General features: G+C 46.2%; 1 long non-coding RNA gene across 1 annotated transcript; it reads left to right on the top strand.

Moving 5' to 3' along the window:
• Positions 1 to 15,666: 15,666 nt before the first annotated feature.
• Positions 15,667 to 17,107, top strand: LOC142019146 (uncharacterized). Its single transcript, XR_012646996.1, has 3 exons — positions 15,667 to 15,790; positions 16,185 to 16,258; positions 17,070 to 17,107. It is a non-coding gene; the product is annotated as an uncharacterized LOC142019146 (long non-coding RNA).
• The last annotated feature ends 4,885 nt before the right edge of the window (positions 17,108 to 21,992 follow it).

A 21,992-nucleotide genomic window follows, 5' to 3' on the forward strand; every position in this document is an offset into this window, starting at 1 on the left:
AATTAAAATAACACCAGCTGGCTGCGTTCTGGCTGCTCTGCTGCAGAGGCGCCCGTGGTAATGATCCCCCCTTACAGGTCTGTTTGACAGCTCTGCACCACAAGAGCCATCTGACATACAAGGGCATAAACAAGCCATAGAAGACACCAAGGAAAAGCCACCACCATGGCCAGAATTCTGCTGAAGTAATTCTTCATCCCTGGTGCTGCCACTGAACGCCTGTGACCCCCTGGATTCTTTGCTGTAAAAGAACCCCAAAGTCCAATGCCAAGCTCAGCTCAAACCATCATGTCCCACCAGGATCAACCCTCCTGCAGCCGAGCCCCACAGCGTTTCGACTCAAAACCAAAATGCAGCCCTGGCTGACGTGAGCCCTGATTCCTCCTTCTGCCCGGATGTGGCAGTTGGCGCACGTGGACAGAGCTTCACGCCCCTGCAGTGCTCAGTGGGCTTCCGTGGATCCAGATGGAGGCTCTGCACCTCGCTGAGGTTCTCCTATTTAATTATAGCAACGAAGGGTCCTGTGGCACCTTATAGACTAACAGAAAAGTTTTGAGCATGAGCTTTCGTGAGCACAGACTCACTTCATCAGATGCTGCTCATGGAAGATGCTGATTTCCATGAGCTTCTGTGAGTGATGAAGTGAGTCTGTGCTCACGAAAGCTCATGCTCAAAACTTTTCTGTTAGTCTGTAAGGTGCCACAGGACCCTTCGTTGCCGTTACAGATCCAGACTAACACGGCTACCCCTCCGATACTATTTAATTATGTGTGCGGAGAATAAGGGCAGGCAAATTAAAAGGGCCGTTTTTAACCCTGCCTCTAAAATCCAGTAGCACCAGCCCTGATATCCCTCGAGTATGGGCGTCTGCATTGTCTCACGGGGGTACCGTGTTAGTCTGTAGCTTCACAAATAACAAGCCGTCCTGTAGCACCTTAGAGACAGACATGTTTATTAGGTCCTGAGCTTTCATGGGGTTTACCCGAGATTCAGCCACTTCTTGGGTTTTACCCAGCAACACTCATGACCTAATACGTTTGCTAGTTTCTAAGGTGCTACAGGACTGCTTGTTACTTGTGTCTATATGATACAACACTGCACTGATTCGTTCTTCTTAAAGATTTAACTTCACTTAGACTCCCTCCTTCCTTCATAGGTTTCCATATCTCTTCCACCAGCGATTCTCAACTCTTTTTTATAAAGTTCCCTCCTTCTCAAAAAAACCCCATAAGCAACACCCTAAATACCCAGACTTCTCTCGCATATCCCTAAGGGGGATGCACACCACCTATTCAGAAACAGGGTCCTAAGGTAAGCTGAGGTCTTGGAACAAGTGCCATTCAACCTGTCCAGATCACTGTAGCCCTTTCGGGAGACAGATTTCTTTTGCAGACCACCAAGTTACACCTCGCTTAAAAACCACTTACTTATGAAAACATGCAAAAATATCACAGACTACAACTGAAAACTTGCTGACTTTCTACTGTCTTATGATCAAATAAATGAACTGGAATAGAAACGTTGTACTTAGCAACAGAAGTGATGTGGTTGGTGTCTGCTATAGACTGCCGGATCAGGTAGATGAGCACTTCTTCAGACAGCTAAGAGAAGCTTCCAAATCACAGGCCCTGGTTCTCATGGGAAACTTTAATCAATTGGGAGACCAATACAGTAGCGCTCAGACAATCCAGGAAGTTTTAGAGAATGCTGGGGACAATTTCCTGGTCCAAGTGCTGAAGGAACCAACCAGGGGCCATGCGCAAGAGTAGTCAATATGTATTCACCAAGGGCAAGTCATGCCTGGCCAATCTGATTAGTTTCTATGATGAGGTAACTGGCTCAGTGGACATGGGGCAGTCCATGGATGTGATATACCTCGACTTCAGCAAAGCTTTTGATACAATCTCCCACAACATTCTTGCCCATAAGTTAAGGAAGTATGGATTGGATGTATGGACTGTAAGCTGGACAGAAAGTTGGCTTGACGGACAGGCCCAATGGGTAGTGGTCAATGGCTCATTGTCTGGCAGACAGTCGGTTTCAAGTGGAATGCCCCAAGGATCAGTTTTATGGCCGGTACTGTTCAACAGCTTTATTAATTACCTGAATGAGGGGATGGATTTCACCCTCAGCAAATATGCAGATGACACTAAGCTAGGCGGTCAGGTAGATATGTTGGAGGTAGGGATAGGGTCCAGAGCAACCTAGACGAATTGGACAATTGGCCCAACAGGAATGTGATGAGGTTTAATAAGGAGAAGTGCAGAGTCCTGCACTTGGGATGGAAGAATATCAAGCATTGTTACAGGATGGGGACCAACTGGCTAAGTAGCAGTGCAGCAGAAAAGGACCTGGGGATTACAGTGGTTGAGAGCCTGGATATGAGTCAACAGTGTGCCCTTGTAGCCAAGAAGGATAACAGCACATCGGGGTACATTAGGAGAAGCATTTCCAGCAGATCTAGAGAAGTTATTATTCTCTGTGGAGAGGCTGAGGGATTTGGGCTTATTTACTTTGCATAAGAGAAGAGTGAGGGGCGATTTGATAGCAGCCTTCAACTTCCTGCAGGGGAGCTCTGGAGAGGATGGAGAGAAAGTGTGCTCAATGGTGACAGATGGCAGAACAAGGAGCAATGGTCTGAAGTTCAGAGGGGGAGGTGTAGGTTGGATATTAGGAAAAACTACTTCACCAGAAGGGTGGTGAAGCACTGGAATGTGTTACCTAGAGAGGTGGTGGAATCTCCACCTCTAGAGGTTTTTAAGTCCTGGCTTGACAAGGTCCTGGCTGGGATGACTTAGTCAGGGTTGATCCTGCTTTAGGCAGGGAGCTAGACTTGACCACCTGAGGTCCCTAGAATTCTATGATTTCAGCGTAAGGCATAAGAAGCATATGTAAGAGAGGTGGAAACAAGTCATTGTCTGAATGACCTTTTAGCTTGTACTGACTTTACTAGTGGATTTTAATGTAGCCTGTTGTAAAACTCAGCAAATATCTCGATGGGTGATGTACCCCCTGGAAGACCTTGGTGTACCCCTAAGGGTACACCTACCATTGGTTGAGAAACACTGTCTTACACTAATTTAGCAGATTCCTTTTCATTCAAAATTAAACAGATGCAGATTATCTAGGAATTCAGCAAGGAATTGCTTTCATGTTGGGAAAGGATGCGAACTGTGTAATGTAAAATTTATCACTCCCGCTTTTTAATTTTCTTTTCCCCCCCTTTGCCACAAGCCCTGCCTACTTTGGTGGTGATGTTTGCCTGAATCACTCAAACATCTGTGAGAAGAATTTTATCTGCTGTGTGCAGAACCAGATCAGGGCCCAGGAAAACTGGCTTCAGCTCTTCACTCCACTACCTATAGTCCTTTAAACGTTCATGTGATGGCAGCCAGCAGAATAGCTCTAGTTTGGGCTGGGTCGTGATGGTTTTCATTTCCCAAACTCCCTGCACTTCAACAGCTATAAAGCCAGAGCAATTACTCAGGGTGTATCTACACTACTCAGCAGATCCACCCAGTCAGGGCTGATCTTCCACGGTTCTTATTTTGCATGCAAAGACACGCCCCATTCCAGCCTGCACCGACTGGCCATGTCCACCTGTGCCAAGACATGCCCCACTCCAGATAGCACCTGGGGCCTTCTGTTTCCCAGAGGAAGGGTACGTTCTGCAGCTCCACCCTCAGACACCTGGAACAGAGCTCGTGGCAAAGGCGGTATGGGTGGAAGGATGTCCAGGGGCCGGACGGGTGGCAGAGAGGAGGCGGTGTGACTGGGGAGTTAAGGACTAGGGTGTAAGTGGTGCTCCTTGGACAGCAAGTGCGGGGAGAGAGCCCTGTCTGTGGGATGAAAGGAAAGGTAGCCAAGTGGGTGCAGGAAAGGCTGCATGTTTGGCACACACAGCCCCGCAGCAGGTTGTCGTCAATTATGTCCGTGCCGGGCAGGGCAAAGGAAGTGTGGACATTCAGTCAAACCCTTCTCTGCTTGGGACCTGGAGGCACCCCCTGACTTTGTCGGACGGTGACAAGCTTCAGAGATAGCCGAGAGTCTGTTTCAGCAAAAACAACAAGGAGTCCTGTGGCACCTTAGAGCCTAACAGATTTATTTGGGCCCAGACTTCTATGGGCTGGAGTCCGCTTTGTCAGCTGCTCTGGCCAACCAACACCGAGGTCCAAATAAATCTGTTAGGCTCAAGCTGTCTGCCAGGGCAGTTTGGTACAACTGGCCGCCTCTCTGTCAGGACACTGTATGAATGACACGTGGGACACCACTGATACTGAGACGAACTAGGGTGAATTCATCTGGAATTTAAGCTGTTCCGAGTGTCCGCTGTTCATTCACCGTGTGTTGCCTCTCTCTGTTTAATAGCTGGTTCCTCTTAAAAATGAGGGCCCCCGGCCGCCAGCTTAAGGTAAAGTTTGTGAAATGACACTGAAGTCACATAAAGTTATCCCCGTCTATCGGCAGGGCTGGAAAGCTCTTTTGGACAAAGGACTGTGAGAGTGCCGGGCCTGGACCAGTGTTGACTGGTAGGGTTTCTAGGCTGGGGTGAGCAAACTTTTTGCTTTGAGCCTTGCTTTTTATCCCTGCACTTCCCAGGGCGCCCCCAACCTGTCTAACGTAACCCAAACCGATGGAAATCTCGGTTATGTTCACATGGAAAAACCAAACTCTTTTTCGGCACGTGTAAGAAAGTAAGTCTGTAGAATGTACAGGGGAACATAAGAACGGCCACTACTGGGTCAAACCAAAGGTCAATCTAGCCCAGCATCCCGTCGGCCGACAGTGGCCAGTGCCAGGTGCCCCGGAGGGGGTGGACCGAAGACAACGATCAAGCAACTTGTCTCCTACCATCCTGACAAACACCGACCTAAACGTTATGAATTGGTATATAAATGTGAATACACAGGTGTAAAAATAGTAACATAGTTCTGTGTTTTTAATGAGATGCATGAGCCTGAGACCCAGCAGCCGAGGGCGCTGCACCACCTCCTTATGGAACTTCACACACCTCCCGAGGCAGCCCTCACCCCTGTTCCAGGCTTTCTACCTCTTTGAGTCATCTCCCTGCTCCCGGGAACAGAGTGAACTGCTGGAAGGGAGTAAAAAGTACACAACTGGCTCTGAAGCAAAAAGCACATGGTCTTGGGCAGGTGGTTCTTGGGTCAATAGCAAAGTCCTCTTACTTTCGCTTAGGCTTGGCCTACACTAGGAAAATAAGTCGATTTCAGATGCACAATTCTTGTTATGGCAATCGCGTAGCTAGAACTGACTTATCTGAAATCGACTTACCTGGCCATCCACACAGAAGAAGGTTGACGAGTTTCTCCCATCGACCTCCCTTACTCTTCGAGATAACAAGGATAGGTTGGTTTCACAAGTCCCTATCGGGCACGTGAAATCAAACCCCAGAATATCAACCCTGAGTGGATTGATCTTCTGGGTAATGGTAGCCATGGCCTTAGCTCTTGGGAATTTTTTTTTTTTTTTTTCGTATTTTCGCTACTCTAATTGCCTGTTGGGTAGCCCCGGCCCTAATTAATTCACCTTTCTATGAGGTGATAGCGAGACTGATGGAATAATTCTTGCATTGATGTACCTGCATCCATGCTGGAAGTGAGGCCAACTCTACTATGTTGCATGGTGCACAGAATTTTTCACTGCCTTTAGCAATGCAGACAGGTGGATTTAATTTGTACCTGTAGCCCAGTCTTAATTCTCTGATTCTCAGCAAGTCATTCGACTCATGCCTGATTGCCCCTCCGTGAACCCAGAGCGATACCTCAAAATGGCCTTGGGAGGAGTGGCTAACATTTGCTGAATGTTGGGATTCATGGTGAGAAAAGGTGCTGAGCAAATTAAATCAAAAGACATTTTTTTAGCCCTGGGCAAAGCACATCTCTGGGTCCAGAAAGCATAAAGTAACCCAGGAAAGGGACGGTGATTGTAATCAGCAGCTGCTTGTTAGGAGTTCCCATGCTCAAAACCCTTTTGTTGTAAGGCTAGGAAGTGCCATATAGACACCTATGTCATTTGAAAGGTGAATCTAATTTTGGTGGGGGTGGGATATAACATTTGCCTAATGTCTTTAGCACTTCTGTCTCCAGAGATTTCTAGCTGCCTGGAATGTCTGTCAAAATATCCCGCTCCAAACCTATTATTGGCCAGGGCTAAACTATGTGGAAAAGTAGCTGGAATTGACATATTATAGACTGATTTTTATGGTGGCCCGCACAGAAGGAGATTGATGGGAAAATCTCTCCTGTTGACCTCCCTTCTTCCTTGTGACAGTGAGGAGTAGCAGGGTCAATGGTAGAGCCTGGATGGTTCGATTCAGTGTGGCCTCACTGGGTGTGCTAAGTCCAACCCCAGAAGCCAACTGTGATCGAGTCGCTCAAGTACCCGAAGGGGGATTGTACAGAAGATGGAGAGAGGCTGTTTTCATTGGTGACAGATGACGGAATGAGGAGCGATGGCCTCACGTTGCAGAGGGAGAGGTCTAGGTTGGATATTAAGAAAAACTATTTCACCAGGAGGGTGGTGAAGCACTGGAATGTGTTACCTGGAGAGGTGGTGGAATCTCCGTCCCTAGAGGTTTTTAAGTCCCAGCTTGACAAAGCCCCGGCTGGGATAGTGTAGTTGGGGTTGATCCTGCTCTGGGCAAGGGACTGGACTCGATGACCTCCTGAGGTCCCTTCCAGCCCTAGGATTCTATGGTCTTCTGGTAAGTAGAGACATATCCACTGCGGTCACCATAGTATTTGGAATCCCCAGACCTGGCCCAGGACCCCATTGTGTCAGGTGCTGTACAAATGCAGAACAAAAATATGATCCCAGTCCCTGCCCCAAAGAGTGAGCCTGAGAACAACATCCCTCGTTTGAAGAGTCAACGGGGCTTTATGGAGCAGCTCACGCATTGGGCCAGATGCTTGTTGGCTGTAAATTGACTTCAGTGCAGCTCACACTTTATACCAACGTAAGAGTGACCAGTCTCTCTTTGGGCCAATTTATAGTTCCGTATCTATTTCTTCCCCTCTCCCCGTTGTTCACATTTGCATGCAAGAGGGAACTTAATTCTGCATTGCTCCACCTAGTGTATAGACACTCCTGCTAATGCCAACTGGGTGGAAAGTGTTCCCATTTAATCAGCTATTCTGGTGTCAATGGCTGCGGAAGGGTCAGGGCCGTGGTGAACTGATCCGAGGAACATGGATCCCTAAAAGAGTCCCTAATTGTCACACATGTTGCAGCTGAAGTGCCAACTCCCTGTTTACTTGAGGAAACACCGCAGTTAGTTGCTATGACGATTATGGTGCCATAAGTGTAGGCTTGTGACATCACAACGGAAATAAGCAGCTGCAGCAGAAGAAACTACATGTTGCATCTCCAAAAACTGGCATTGTCTGGTCTGGAAGCACGAGTGATGTTCCTGGACCAGAGAATCAGGCCAGAAGGGCAACCAGGGGGCACCCCTCAGGGAGGCAGTGAGGCCAGGTTGGAGATGGCGTCCCCTGGCAGCCCCCTGTGGGGGACCACGGCTGGAGTGCTGGCTTTCCACAGCAGCCCTGTGGGGCTGGAACACTGGGGCTGGCTGTGGTGGTGAGCCACACCGGGAAGGACAGGGGCACTTACCTCACCTAGTCCGGCAAAATCCCTCGGCTGGGACCACTGAGGTCCCAAGGGTGCTGGACCAGGGAGGTACAGCTTCTATTGTGAAAGAACAGAGCCTGTTTTCACACAAAGGTTGAACAAAAAAGCAACGGGGAAGAAAAACGAGACAAATTTATGCTGAATTGGCAGAACTATTTCTGTTCCTCGCCATTTTTCCCCCAGTAGTCAACCAGATTTTAAAGAGCTTTCACGTTTTGCGAGATGAATAAAACGATCTGCCTTAACATGCCAGAAGGCATCCAGCATCCTGAACCCGTCTGAAAATCTGGGCCTGTGAGGTGGGCCCCCGAAACGTGAGCTACCTGAAATTAGAGCCCGTTCTTGAAAATTTGATCTCTAATCCCTTGGTGGCTCCATTTCCTCATCTGCGAAATGGGCACAACCTCTAGCTGCCCCCGTCCCCGTGTGTCAGAATTTATCACACTGCTCATCGTGTTGCCAATAGTCCCTTATTAAAGGAGAAGGGCCTTTATCGTTTTCATCTCTATACAACCAGATTGGGAGAGTCTGCAGAATGCACTGAGAAATACCCCTCCTCAAATGTAGGTGCTGCATGTTAATATCCATGAATAACCATTTTGAAATACAATGCTGGCAGCTGTAGGACATGGGCAGAATGCTTTGAAATTCTCAAGCACTACCGACCGGCAGCTTTTCAGGGAAAAGAGCGTGTGGGTGCCACCTGCTGGCATCAGCACTGCAGAGGGGACAATAGTCTGTTGGTGGATTTGGCCAGGTTCTCCTAAGTTTCCACAAGAACTGGACGCCCCACCACCACTTTGGTTGGGGAGTGAGGTAGTTTGAGAGACAGAAGACCCAGTGGGTTAAGAAATCAGGGTGGAGGACCCAGGAGGGAGAGAAAGGAAAGGGAATCGTGAGAATTTGAGTGCAGAGTCTGGGGCCAGTGTTGTTCAACATCTATATTAATGACTTGGATGACGGAGTAGATTGCACCCTCAGCAGGTTTGCTGATGACACCAAGCTAGGGGAAGAGGCAGATACATTGGAGGGTAGAGAGAGGATCCGGAGTGACCTGGAAAAATTGGAAGATTGGGCCCAAGAAATTTGATGCAGTTCAGCAAGGAGAAGTGTAGAGCCTGGGACAGAAGAATCCCAAGCATTGTTATAGTCTGGGGACCAAGTGGCAAACAGCAGGACAGCAGAAAAGCACCCGGGGCTTACAGTGGATGAGAGGCTGGATATGAGTAAAACAGTGTGACCTGGTAGCCAAGAAGGCCAATGGCATATTGGGGTGCATTAGGAGGAGCATTTTGAGCAGATCTACAGAGGTTGTTGTTTCCCTCTATTCAGCACTGGTGAGGCCACATCATAGAACACTAGGACTGGAAGGGACCTCAAGAGGCCATCGAGTCCGGCCCCAATGGCAGGACCAAGTACTAGCTAAACCATCCCTGATAGACATCTATCTAACTTGTTCTTAAATATCTCCAGCGATGGAGATTCCACAACCTCCCTTGGCAACTTATTCCGCTGTTTGACCGCCCTGACAGTTAGGAACTGTTTCCTAATGTCCAACCTAAACCTCCCTGACTGCAGTTTAAGCCCGTTGCCTCTTGTTGTATCCTCAGAGGCCAAGAAGAACAAGTTCTCTCCTTCCTCCTTATGACTCCCTTTTAGATACCTGAAAACTGCTATCATGTCCCCCCTCAATCTTCTCTTTTCCAAACTAAACAAGCCCAATTCTTTCAGCCTTTTTTCATAGGTCACATTCTCTAGACCTTTAATCATTCTTGTCGCTCTTTTCTGGACCCTCTCTAGGTTCTCCACATCTTTTTTGAACTGCGGTGCCCAGAACTGGACATAATACTCCAGCTGAGGCCTAACCAGCGCAGAGTAGAGAGGAAAAATGACTTCTCGTGTCTTGTTCACAACACGTTTGTTAATGTATCCCAGAATCATGTTTGCTTTTTTTGCAACAGCATCACACTGTTGACTCATATTTAGCTTGTGGGCCAATATAATCCCTAGATCCCTTTCTGCTGTAGTCGTTTCTAGACAGTCTCTCCCCATTCTGTATGTGTGAAACTGATTGTTCCTTCCCAAGTGGAGCACTTTGCATTTGTCCTTATTAAACTTCATCCTGTTTACCTCAGTCCATTTCTCCAATTTATCCAGATCATTTTGAATGATGACCCCATCCTCCAAAGCAGTTGCAACCCCTCCCAACTTGGTATCATCTGCAAACTTAATCAGCGTACTTCCTATGCCAATATCTAAATCATTGATGAAGACATTGAACAGAACCGGTCCTAACACAGACCCCTGCGGAACCCCACTTGTTATACTTTTCCAGCAAGATTGAGAAGCATTAAGAACTACTCTCTGAGTATGGTTATCCAGCCAGTTATGCACCCACCTTATAGTAGCCTCATCTAAATTGTATTTGTCTAGTTTTTTAATAAGAATATCATGAGAGACCGTATCAAATGCTTTACTAAAGTCTCGGTAGACCACATCTACCACTTCTCCCCTATCCACAAGGCTCGTTATCCTATCAAAGAAAGCTATCAGATTAGTTTGACAAGGTTTATTCTTTACAAACCCATGCTGGCTGTTTCCTCTTACCATACCACTTTCCAAGTGCTTGCAGATGATTTCTTTAATTACCTGCTCCATTATCTTTCCTGGCACTGAAGTTAAGTTGATTGGCCTGTAGTTTCCTGGGTTATTCTTATTCCCCTTTTTATAGCTGGATACTATATTTGCCCTTTTCCAGTCTTCTGGAATCTCTCCTGTCTTCCATGATTTTCCAAAGATGATAGATAAAGGCTCAGATACCTCCTCTATCAGCTCCTTGAGTATCCTAGGGTGCATTGCATCAGGCCCTGGTGACTTGCAGACATCTAATTTTCCTAAGTGATTTTTAACTTGTTCTTTTCTTATTTCAACTTCTAACCCTACCCCTTTCCCACTAGGATTCACTATGTTGGGCATTCCTTCATCAGACTTCTCAGTGAAGACGGAAACAAAGAAGTCATTGAGCATCTCTGCCATTTCCAAGTTCCCTGTTACTGTTTCTCCCTCCTCACTGAGCAGTGGCCCTACCCTCTCCTTGGTCTTCCTCTTGTTTCTAATATATTTATAAAAAGCCTTCTTGTTTCCCTTTATGCCTGTAGCTAGTTTGAGCTCATTTTGTGCCTTAGCCTTTCTAATCTTTCTCCTGCATACTTGTGTTGTTTGCCTATATTCATCCTTTGTAATTTTTCCTTGTTTCCATTTCTTATACAATTCCTTTTTTATTTTGAGATCATGAAAGATCTCTTGGTTAAACCAAGGCGGTCTTTTTCCATATTTTCTATCTTTCCTACACAGCGGGATAGCTTGCTTTTGGGCCCTTAATAATGTCCCTTTGAAAAACTGCCAACTCTCCTCAGCTGTTTTTCCCCTCAGTTTTGCTTCCCATGTGACCTTACCTACCAGCTCTCTGAGTTTACCAAAATCTGCCCTCCTGAAATCCATTATCTCTATTTTGCTGTTTTCTGTTCTACTCTTCCTTGGGATTGTGAACTCTATGATTTCATGATCACTTTCACCCAAGCTGCCTTCCACCTTCAAGTTCTCTACCAACTCCTCCCTATTTGTTAAAATCAAATCTAAAACAGCTTCCCCCCTGGCAGCTTTTTCTACCTTTTGGAATCAAAAATTGTCTCCAGTACAATCCAAGAACTTACTGGATAGTCTGTGCCCCGCTGTATTAGTTTCCCAACATATATCTGGGTAGTTGAAGTCCCCCATCACCACCAAATCTGTTTAAAAAAAGCCTCATCCACCTCTTCCACCTGGCTAGGTGGCCTGTAGGAGACGCCTAGCAGGACATCACCCTTGTTTTTTTTTACTCCTTTTAGTCTAACCCAGAGACTCTCAACACGTCCATCTCCTACTTCCATCTCCACCTCAGTCCAAGTGTGTACATTTTAAATACATAAGGCAACACCTCCCTGCTTTCTTCCCTGTCTATCCTTCCTAAGCAGGCTGTACCCTTCAATACCAACATTCCAATCATGTGTATTATACCACCAAGTTTCTGTGATGCCAACAATGTCATAGTTATATTTCTTTATTAGCACTTCCAGTTCTTCCTGCTTATTAGCCATAGTTCTTGCATTTGTATATAGGCATCTAAGATATTGATTTGATCTTGCCTCCCTTTTTCGCCCTGACCCTCTTCTTACTCTAACATTTGGAGTAGTGCTTCCAGTTTTGGGCCCCCCAGTATTGCAAGGATGTGGATGTGCTGGAGCAGGTTCAGTGGAGGGCAACAAAAATGATGAGGGGGCTGGAGCACGTGACCTATGAGGAGAGGCGGAGGGATGTGAGCTTATTTAGTTTGCAGAAGAGAAGACTGAGGGGTGATTTAATAGCAGCCTTCAACTTGCTGAACGGGGGCTCTACAGAGGGTGGAGAGGGGCTGTTCTCAGTGGTGACAGATGGCAGAACAAGGAGCAATGGTCTGAAGTCAGAGGGGGAGGTGTAGGTTGGATATTAGGAAAAACTACTTTACCAGCAAGGTGGTGGAGCACTGGAATGCGTTGCCTAAGGAGGTGATGGAACCTCCATCCCTGGAGGTTTTTACGTCCTAGCTTGACATAGTCGTGGCTGGGATGACTTAGCTGGGGTTGATCCTGCTTGGGGTAGGGGGATGGACTCGATGACCTCTTGAGGTCTCTTCCAGCCCTGTGATTCTATGAATGAGACGCAATCAGAGGAGTTGAATGGGACAGAACAGCTGTCTCCAGCGCAATCCTCCTCTTCCCACACCTCCATTCCTGCTCAGAACAGTGCCACCTTCCAGGAGAAGACTGGCAAGCCCTGGAGTAGGTCAGAGAGTCTGACACACTAGCTCTGAGGATGGGTGAAGGGCAAAAAAAAAAGAAAAAAGGCAAAAAACCAACCACCCACTTTAAAGAAAAGCCTGAAAAATACTGTCAGTCAGCCAGGAACCAACTCATTAATTTCCCATGCTGATGCCCCCCTCTCCCCAATACACAGATCTGTGTGAATTCTTTGACCTCGAGAAACAAGCTTAGGACAAATCAGTAGGGTAACTCTCATTATTTATTAACTATTTAGCTCACTGCTGACGATTTATTGCTAATTGCTGATTTCACTATTCGTGTTCCATAGGCTTTGTCTGTGAACATAAGAACGGCCACTCTGGGTCAGACCAAAAGTCTCTCTCGCCCAGCGTCCTGTCTTCCGACAGTGGCTAATGTCACATTCCTCAGAGGGAGTGAACAGAACCAGGAATCACAAAAGCGATCCCTCTCCTGTCCTCCTTTTCCAGCCTCTGACAAACAGAGGCTGGGGCACCATTTTTTTTTTTTTTGAGCCCTGTGTATTGTAGCAGGGGAACTCTATGATTTGTACCATGGCAATCCCTTATTCTTGTTATTATACTCCCCTTAGATGAGTGAGCTCAGGGGGAAGGTTAATTTTTACAGCTGGCCAGGACAGGATCTTATGTAAGTATTGGTATAGTCTGATTGCGTGAAGCCCTCAGAATTCAGTGAGAAACGGGCCTGGGTTTCTTGGTGCTTTTTCAGATTTCATGGAGTTCTGTGGCTGTAAACCTGCATAGGACTTGGCTGTCCTGCGATTACACCACCGCCGTAGCTGCTGGAAGTCGGGCAGCCCTCCATCCACGTTCTTGTGAAAGCTTCTCTAGAGTTTCAGGCAAAGAGGAAAAATCAAGTTAAATCAGACAGAGGGATGTGAGCCTTTGTCAGCACCTAATGGGGAGATATCAGCACCCAGGGCAGAGAAACTGCCTTTTTGATAAGTACTGTTGATACTGGGCCATTTCCACCTTGCTCAATAGACCTTGTCAGCTCTGGCCCTTTCCCTTACTATGACCCCACTCTTTAAATACCCCTCTGAAACCACCCCGCAACTCATGCACCTGATGAAGTGGGTCTTTACCCACGAAAGCTTATGCTCCAAAATATCTGTTAGTCTATAAGGTGCCACAAGACTTCTTGTTGTTCTCAAAGCTACAGACTAACACAGCGACCCCTCTGATACTTTTACTTCCATAAAAGTAGTGCTGCTGCAAATCAGGGGAGACGGATGGCCACCAGGTGGCTCCTTCAGCTAAGAATAGAAGGGACAATGCCAGCAGGAAACCCAGTCTCTGCCTAGCAAGTCCTTTATCTGTTTTCTATCATTCTTCAAACTAAGCACCTGCAGTCTGAGAAATCCTGAGCATTCCTTTACTGCAGGATGTGTGGCTCCAGCTGTCTGCCTCCTTATGCATTGCACCTGGCTATGTTTAACCAGCGGGCTTTAAAATGTCACAGAGAATAAGCAATCCCAGAACAATTTGTGATTTAAGGAGTTCAAACCCAAATGGGAAGAAGGGGCTTTTGAAGCGAGGGGGTCCTTTCGAAAGGCCCCTGTCTATACAGACGGCGTGTGTTTTGAAAGCAGCACTTTTGAAATGCATGAGGCTGCCATTTATGCTAATGAGGCACTGCATATTCATGGCAGCACCTCATTAGCCTCTGCCGACGTGGCTTATTACCATGCCCCTTCTGAAAGGAGGAGGCTAGTGTCGCTCAGGCCAACTTGTTCAGCCACTTTCCTTATGCTACGTTCTATGGAAAGGCAACCTCTAAAACCCTAATCAAACACACCGGCTGCATCTCCACTAACAAGTACTTGTGAAAGGTTGTTTTGAAAGACGGTGGCTCCTTCGAAAGATCCCAAAGCATCTCCACACAAAAAAAGTTCTTTTGAACGTAAATCAAAAGAACGCAGCTCTCCTTTCAGAAGTGCCCTTCCACTCCTGTTTCTGGAAGAATGCCTTCTTTCGAAAGCTTCCCTTGAAAGAGAGAGGGTGTAGACGCCCCACAGGGCCCTTCTTTCGAAAGAGCAGGCCTCTCGGCACCTGATTTTTTTTTATGCCTACCCCACTCTTTGAAAGGGAGCGGGGCTGTGTGGACGCCCTCTTTCCAAAGAGCAGATCACTCTTTCGATCCGCTTTTTTTGTGCGTGGACCAAAAGAAGTTCTTTCAGAAGAGATCTTCTGGAACAGCTTCTTTCGAAAGATCTCTGTAGTGTAGATGTAGCCACTGATTCTCAACACTGGCTATTGCAAGTTCATTCTACTACCGAATTGTTGTGAACCATGGGTTGGGCAGGGACGATATCACCTTGGGTTCTTTCAGACTTAGCCGGGGGGATGAGAGACGGGAAATACGTCCGTTAACCCAGGTGTGTCTCAGCCAAATTCTGTCTGCAGCTTATTCCAGATAGGATCTTCTCTGTTCTGCTGTGTGCTGTTAAACGAGCACCTTGCATAAGTCCACCTTGGAGTCCCTCGCTTGTGGTCTCATTCACGTTTTCACTTTTTCAGCAATATAACTACATGAGGACAAGGTGAAAGGCTAAGTTTAATCAACGTAGTGGACTAATTCCACCTGGTTAGAAGAACTTGTTGCTCCCTGGGGGCCTTGGAATGCTGTACAGAGGTAAATGGCATCACGTTTTCAAACATATGTGGAATTCTAACTCCTGTTCTTCATACTGAAAATTCTGATATAGGCTCTGCAACAGGGTCAGGCCAGCAGGCCCCAGGTGGAAGGGTGAAAGGTAGCCCAGGACCCAGACTGGGCTTGGGGGAAGAACAGAGTTAATTAAGCTCCCAGGTGGAGGCAACAGGGTGTGGTGGCAGGCAATCAATTAACAAGGACCAGCTGAGCCGACTGCCCGCAGGCTTAAAAGCAGCTGAGGCAAACAGAATTGGGCAGGAGAACAGAGAGGTGGTGGAGGAGTTTGAGAGACATCGTGAGGGATCTAAGAAGAAGCCAAAAGCAGATCAGGCGGTGAGAGAAAGCTCAAAAGAGAGCTGGGGAGGGATGAGTGGCGGGACTCCCTTCCCACAGCCAGGCTGACAGCGAGAGAGCAGGGAAGGAGACCAGCCACGGACCAGAACAGCAGGGTAATCACAGCCCAGACCCTACAGCTCGGAGGCAGAAGCGAGCGACCCGAACCAAGACAAAGGGGCTCCTTGCCACAGGCTCTTACCTCATCCATCGCCTTGAGGAGACTGAAGTGCTTTCGCACACACTTTGAGAGGCACTCGACAGATTTACAAGAGGTAGGTAAAAATCACCATCCTCATTTTCCAGCGGGGGCAAGCGGTGTACAGAAAGGTGACACTCACGCAGCAAATCGGTGCCAGAGGTTAGGGTAGAACCAGGCCATCCTGGCTCCCGCTTCGCGTTCTAACTGTGAGACACACATTTGGTTTCCCACCCTTTTGGTTCGAAGAGCAGAAAGGGAAGTGAAGCCAATTTTGAGGGTCACTCGATAACGAGGAGGACATCTTCACACCACCCTCCTATTTTTGAGTCCGTTGATGGCTGACCTGCCTGATTGAGGCGCACTGGGCCTTACCACAGAAGGGGCAGGTGTTGGTAGCCTTTAGAGGGATGCGGGGCAGTTTTTGACGCTCTTTTCTTCCTCTCCACCTCTCCTTGCCTGTGCTGCAGTGGGACCTCCCAAATTACACCAGCTCCTCACGGATTACCGCTCTCCGCTGGAGATGGTCCTGGGCAGGGTTCTTGTAAGTGTTGACACCGATGCTGCGCTTTTTCACATGCGCCAGTCTTTCCACATGACTTTCCAATGCCTAGGAGCTGGCCCTAACACCAGCTCCACCAGCCCTATACACGGCCACCAGGCAGCCTTCCTGGGGTCCTGCCACCCACCATCCCCTCAGGCTCTGCAACCCGCTGTCTGTGGGGCACAGGCCTCTGACCCTCGAGGCTGCACTGCTGCTCTAGATCTGGTTGGTGGCCTGGGACTCCACAGCTGCCTTCAGTTGTGGCTAGGGTGGCCAATGCCCCCAGACTGAACGCCCTTTGTAGCAAAGATGTCCATCCTGGGAGAATGGGCAAGTCTGCGGGTGACCCCAGCCTGGGGCAGTGAGGTGCTTGGACAGGTTTGGGGGCAGGCGCACCTCAGAATCCCCACCCTAAGAATAGTTCCAGGGCCACTGGACCAAATAGACCCAGACCAACTGTGACAGATATCGGTCCAACTGGTTCTTAAAACCGTTAAATGTCCGGGTTTCCACAACATCTCTGGGCAGCTTGTTCCAGAGATTAACAATCCTCAGATCATTAATCATCATCTTAAGATGTGCACCAACGCTTCCCACTTCCATATTTAGCAGATTACTCTTTGTCCTGCTTCGATGGATATGGAATTGACCGCTGTCCTCTTCATAAGAGTCCTTAACATATTTGAAGTCTGTCATCAGGTCGTCTCTCAGTTTTCTCTTCTCAAGACTTAACACGTCATTTTCTTTTTCACGCTTTTCCTCAGAGGTCAGGTTTTCTGATGTTGTTACAGCTTTTGTTGCCGTCCTCTAGGTTCTCTGCAGTTTGTGCCCATCTTTTGTGAAGTGTGGCGCCCACAACGGGATACAGTACTGCAAGAATTTAGTGGGTCTAGTGAAAACCTGCCAAACTGACTGCAGATTGCTCTCTGATCAATCCTGTTACTCTACCCCAGACGAAAAGAGTAAGGGAAGACAATGGGAGAGTTTCCCCCACCACCCTCTTGGGGCATAGACCTCGCGGTAACTCAACCCTAAGGTATGTCGACTTCATCTACATTATTCAGGTTGTTGCAGTTACGTACTTTAGGTTGACTTTCTGCAGTAGTGTAGGTGTAGCCTCACATGCAATACTTGTGTTAATTTCACCCAGAGTGATATTAGCTTTTCTTGCAATTTCATCACCCTGGGGACTCGTATCCAATTTGTGATCCTCTATCACAGCCAAATCCCTTCCTGCAGTACTGCTGTCATGGCATGTATTCCCATTTTGTAGCTGTGCGTTTTGATCTCTTCTTCTTCCCACATGAGGGATTTTTGCCCTTTTGTCTTTTTTTGAATTTCATCTTGTTGATTTTTAGACCAGCTCTCCAATTTGACCTGGCTGTTTTGAATTCTAATCCTGTCCTCCCAGGTGCTTGTAACTCCTCCCAGCTGGGTGTCACCCACACATTGTATAAACATATTCTCTCCTGCAGTATCTAAGTAACTAGTGAAAATATTGCCTCGTTCTGGATCCAGGACTGACCCCTATGGGTGCCCCACTTGACACATCTCTCTCAGTTTGGCAGCAAAACTTTGATAGTTATTCAAGCCAGTCTTTCAACATGTTTTCCACCAAATTTACAGTAATTTTATCTAGATCACCTGGCTTATGAGGCTGTCATGTAGGACTATGTCAAAAGCCTTAATAAAGTTGAGATATATCACAGCTATTGCTTCTCCATTTGAGTCCCTGATGGTCACTCGTGGAGGGAGAATTTTTTTCTCTGAGAGCTGCCGCAAGAAAAGGGAATGTAAAAACACTGAGTCTCTCTGTGGAATATGCCTTCATGAACGATGGCTCCAACTGAGTCCCGAAATGATGCGGCTCAAGCAAAGTCTGTGACACAGTGACATTTGAATATGGCAGATCCTCAGCCAGGTCTGAAGACATTCATAGAGTCAGCTGCTATGCACAGATTCTCTTAAGGTTACAGTGAAGGAAGAAACTTCTTTTCCCGCCCTAACCCAAAACGGAATCCAGAATACTTCATCTAAGGCCAGCTTATAGAGAGGACTAAGGTCCTGGAAAATTCATGGTATTCATTGCATGGGAGACGAGTCTTCAAAAACCACCTTTCCCTAAGTTAAGAAAAAATATCAACTGGGTTCATCCCTTCCTTTTTGGCTACATCTGCCTGTGGAGTGTTGGCCCTGGAAACACAGATGTTAGTTTGTTGCCTTTAGAAGACATGGATGCCTTACTTTGCTGGCAATTATTACAAATCCTGTAGTCAAATATGCTTTTAGGCAGGCAAAAAGGGAAGGAAGGGCTTGATTTTATCTGGTTGGATGAAAATCGGGACTAAACCTTTTGCTGCATAAGAGTGTTGCTCCTGTTTAACTTAAATCCATTTCTCAACCAGTATAGCTAGATCAATGCAACCCTGCTATGTGGCCCTTCCTTTTTTCAGTGTGTGTTAAACTTGTTCCCCATCAACTTAAGCTAAACCACCAAACGCTGCTTATACTAAATTGTCCACACACAGAATTGCACTGGTTTAACAAGGTTTGAATTGACATCTTCGGTCATACCACGACAACCTTTCCATGCAGTCAAGGCCTGTTCTAGCTAAATAACAACCTAATCACTCCCTCACCTGCTCTTGGCTTACCCCTAAATAAAAGCATGATATGGTCTTTTTGAGATTCAACAAGAAGTTGCTCAGCTATATGGAAAGGCTGCAAAACACTGGCGCTCTCTGGCGTTTATGTCCTGGATAACCTACCCCTACTACCTACAGTCAGTGAGGCAGCACCCACTCCCCTTGGCTACTGTGTTGCAAATAATTCTTTGCTCACATAAAGCAGATACCTTTTTCCACTGGGCTGTTGAGCAGTGTTCCCTTAAAGCTGAGCACTTGGATAGCTGCCCAGGAGAGATTCAGGTCCCACTCAGCTGATTAGCAGAGCATCCACAGCCAGCAGCGTGTGTTTTTACTCATGATACACATCTGCACATAAAATGTATTCTGCCCAAAATTAGAGGGAACATTGCTGAAGGGTGAGTGACTTTTTTTTTCATAGGCATTCAGCTTTTTTTCTTGGTCCTATGCTCCCTTTTGCGTCTTAAAGTTTAAGCAATTAAAGAGAGACAGACGGAGTTATCGCCTAGACATTTCCAACATTTTGTTTAGCTTTTCAAAACACTCTCCCTGAGATTTGTCTCTTCCACGAGCTTTTTATTCTGGTAATTTAATCTCTTTTCAATTTGTGTCCCCATTTATCTGTAAAGCAAGCCACTGAATTATATAAACTGGTTTATGCAATCTTGTTTTCCAAGCCTTGCTTGTACACAAACAATGACATTTTTCTTTCTTTATTCTCCCTGCTGTCTCAAAGAAAAATTGATCCTTCCTTTCCATCAGCATGTTATGAGCTTTTCTCCACATTCACATGACATTGTCCTGCAGATTCTACCTCTATTGTGGCTCGCCTGGCTCAGATTTCTCTCCTGCATTTACAAGCACTAAATCTGTCAGAATAAAAACGGCTGTTACTGTCTTTGACATGTGTTCCTAAATTAAAATCATTCTTGAGTTCAGACATATTTATTTCTATTTAAATAGCGTCCATTTTAAACCCATTCTGTTACCAATTGCCTGAGAATAGTCACTGTTATGGTTATATGTTGTCATATTGCATTTTTGGTTATTTGTTTGTATACTGTAATACCATATAACTTCTGTACAGGTATGGACAGAACTCTGGACTCTCTTAGCCCATGGAAACCCTGGGGCCTGAATCCTTAGGAATACGCTGTTATTAACACCCCTCCAAGAACTCCAGAGGGAGGAGGACTCCACAGAGGAGGAGCCTGTCTGCCAGCATTCCGGTGACCAGGGGAAATGGCTGAATGGGTCAGACCTCATTTGCATTTCAAGTTCATGATGGTTTGGGGCATTTGGTTAAAGTACAGCTATGTTTGGAAGTTAGGGGCAATAACATGCTATTAGCTTCCCTGGAAAATTCAAAAACAACAGAACTGAACCAGCTTAGCCTGGACTGAGGGATCACCCTGACCACAATGTCAGTCATGTGTAATTGGGTAAGGGAGTCCCAGCAATACTACCTATAACTGAATGTTTGTGGCCTATGTGTTGAAAGTAGAAAAAGTTTGTAGGTTTTATATGCAGGTGCTTTTTTTTTTTTTTTGTTCTGAATGTTGCATATGGAGGTGAAGCAACTTTTAAGCAGTAGATTATTCAGAGTTGGTTCTGCAACACATTTTGGCCTGTGGTGACACAGCATAGTTGCTGAGCTGAGCTGAGCTGAGAAACCACTGGGGTTAGCAGTCAAAGTTACTTGAAGTAGATCAGTAGAAGAGCTTCTGGAACTTCCCAGGCACCCAATAACAACTTGAGTCAGAACTTCTGGATTCTTTTTCTGGACTCTACCAAACTTGGACAACAAATGGTGAGTAAATAAGGATGTGGTTAGCAGGAATTAACAATTCACAACTGAGAGAGGACTGAATGTTAAGATTATTTGCTAAGAAATCTCAGGAAGTGGACAGTCTTACCTATATTTGCTATTGATTTGTTAATTACTGGGGCCTTCTCAAGTTTGCTTCCCCTCATTCCAAAAATAAAATAAAAATCTTGTTTTAGAACTCTGGAGCTAAGGTGAGTGGGGAGTCTTGCTTGGCCAGGTTTCCCAGAGGAGTTTCTTTAAATTGCTGGTTCGGGGGTTCAAGCTGCTACTATTTAGGTTTTGTGAAGTAATTCCCTGGAGTAACAAACTTGGCCCTTTTTGCTGATAACCTGATGGGGAGGGGCTACCCTTATTTGCTGGGAAATGCTGGGCCAACTCAGTATGTAACTGGGAACACAGCAGTGAAAGGTCACTGTCCTGCCAGGTGCAGGGTTGGTTCTCTAGTAATTGATGATTTTTCTTTCCTATGAAGACTTAAATCAATGACTCACAATGGTGCTAAAAGGGCATTAGTATTTGCAGGCCATAATGTACTTTGGATATCCTATAATTGAAATATATGAATGAGAAGTAGGATATTACTTTATTTAAAAAAATCAGAGAACGTACAAGCTACACTAATTAGGGAAGCCTGACTCCATTGATGTAATTGGTTTTACCATTTGTTTCCACAACAATGAACTAGGACAATGTTCTATATATCACAAAGGATGTGTATATTACATTTATTTTAGGGCGAGCTACGTTACTCCCTAGCATGGCAAAAGGGAGAGAATGAACCATATGTACTTATTTGTGAATTATGGTGTCATTTGCTCAGGTCATTCAGAAGACCTGAGAGCAAAGTTAGTGAGTTTCATTGGAAGACAGAATTAAACACTTGATTTGCTGCTATGTGACAATGACTGATAGACCTTGTGCTGTTAATACTGCAGTGATGAGAGGTTTCTCTCCACCCACTTGTGTGCTACATGACATTATTTTTATGTGAATTGTTGTAATGACAGAACTTACAGATTTGTATTTTAAGTGTTTTGAAGATGATGCACTTCCTAAGTTGTGGTTTGCTTGGTTTTGTTCTGCACCTATTTCCAGTTGTGATCATATGATTGTGTGTGGAAACTACAAGCTCTATCTTCTATAACCAAGTGAATACAGATTCCTCTTCCACATCCAGTCTGGTGCTTCAGCAATAAAACAGGAGGAAATGACTTGTGAGTAGTATTGTGCCTTTGGGTTCAAGTAGTTTGGTTCCCAGGTT

The sequence above is a fragment of the Carettochelys insculpta genome, chromosome 11, assembly GCF_033958435.1.
Source record: "Carettochelys insculpta isolate YL-2023 chromosome 11, ASM3395843v1, whole genome shotgun sequence".
NCBI lineage: Eukaryota > Metazoa > Chordata > Testudines > Carettochelyidae > Carettochelys > Carettochelys insculpta.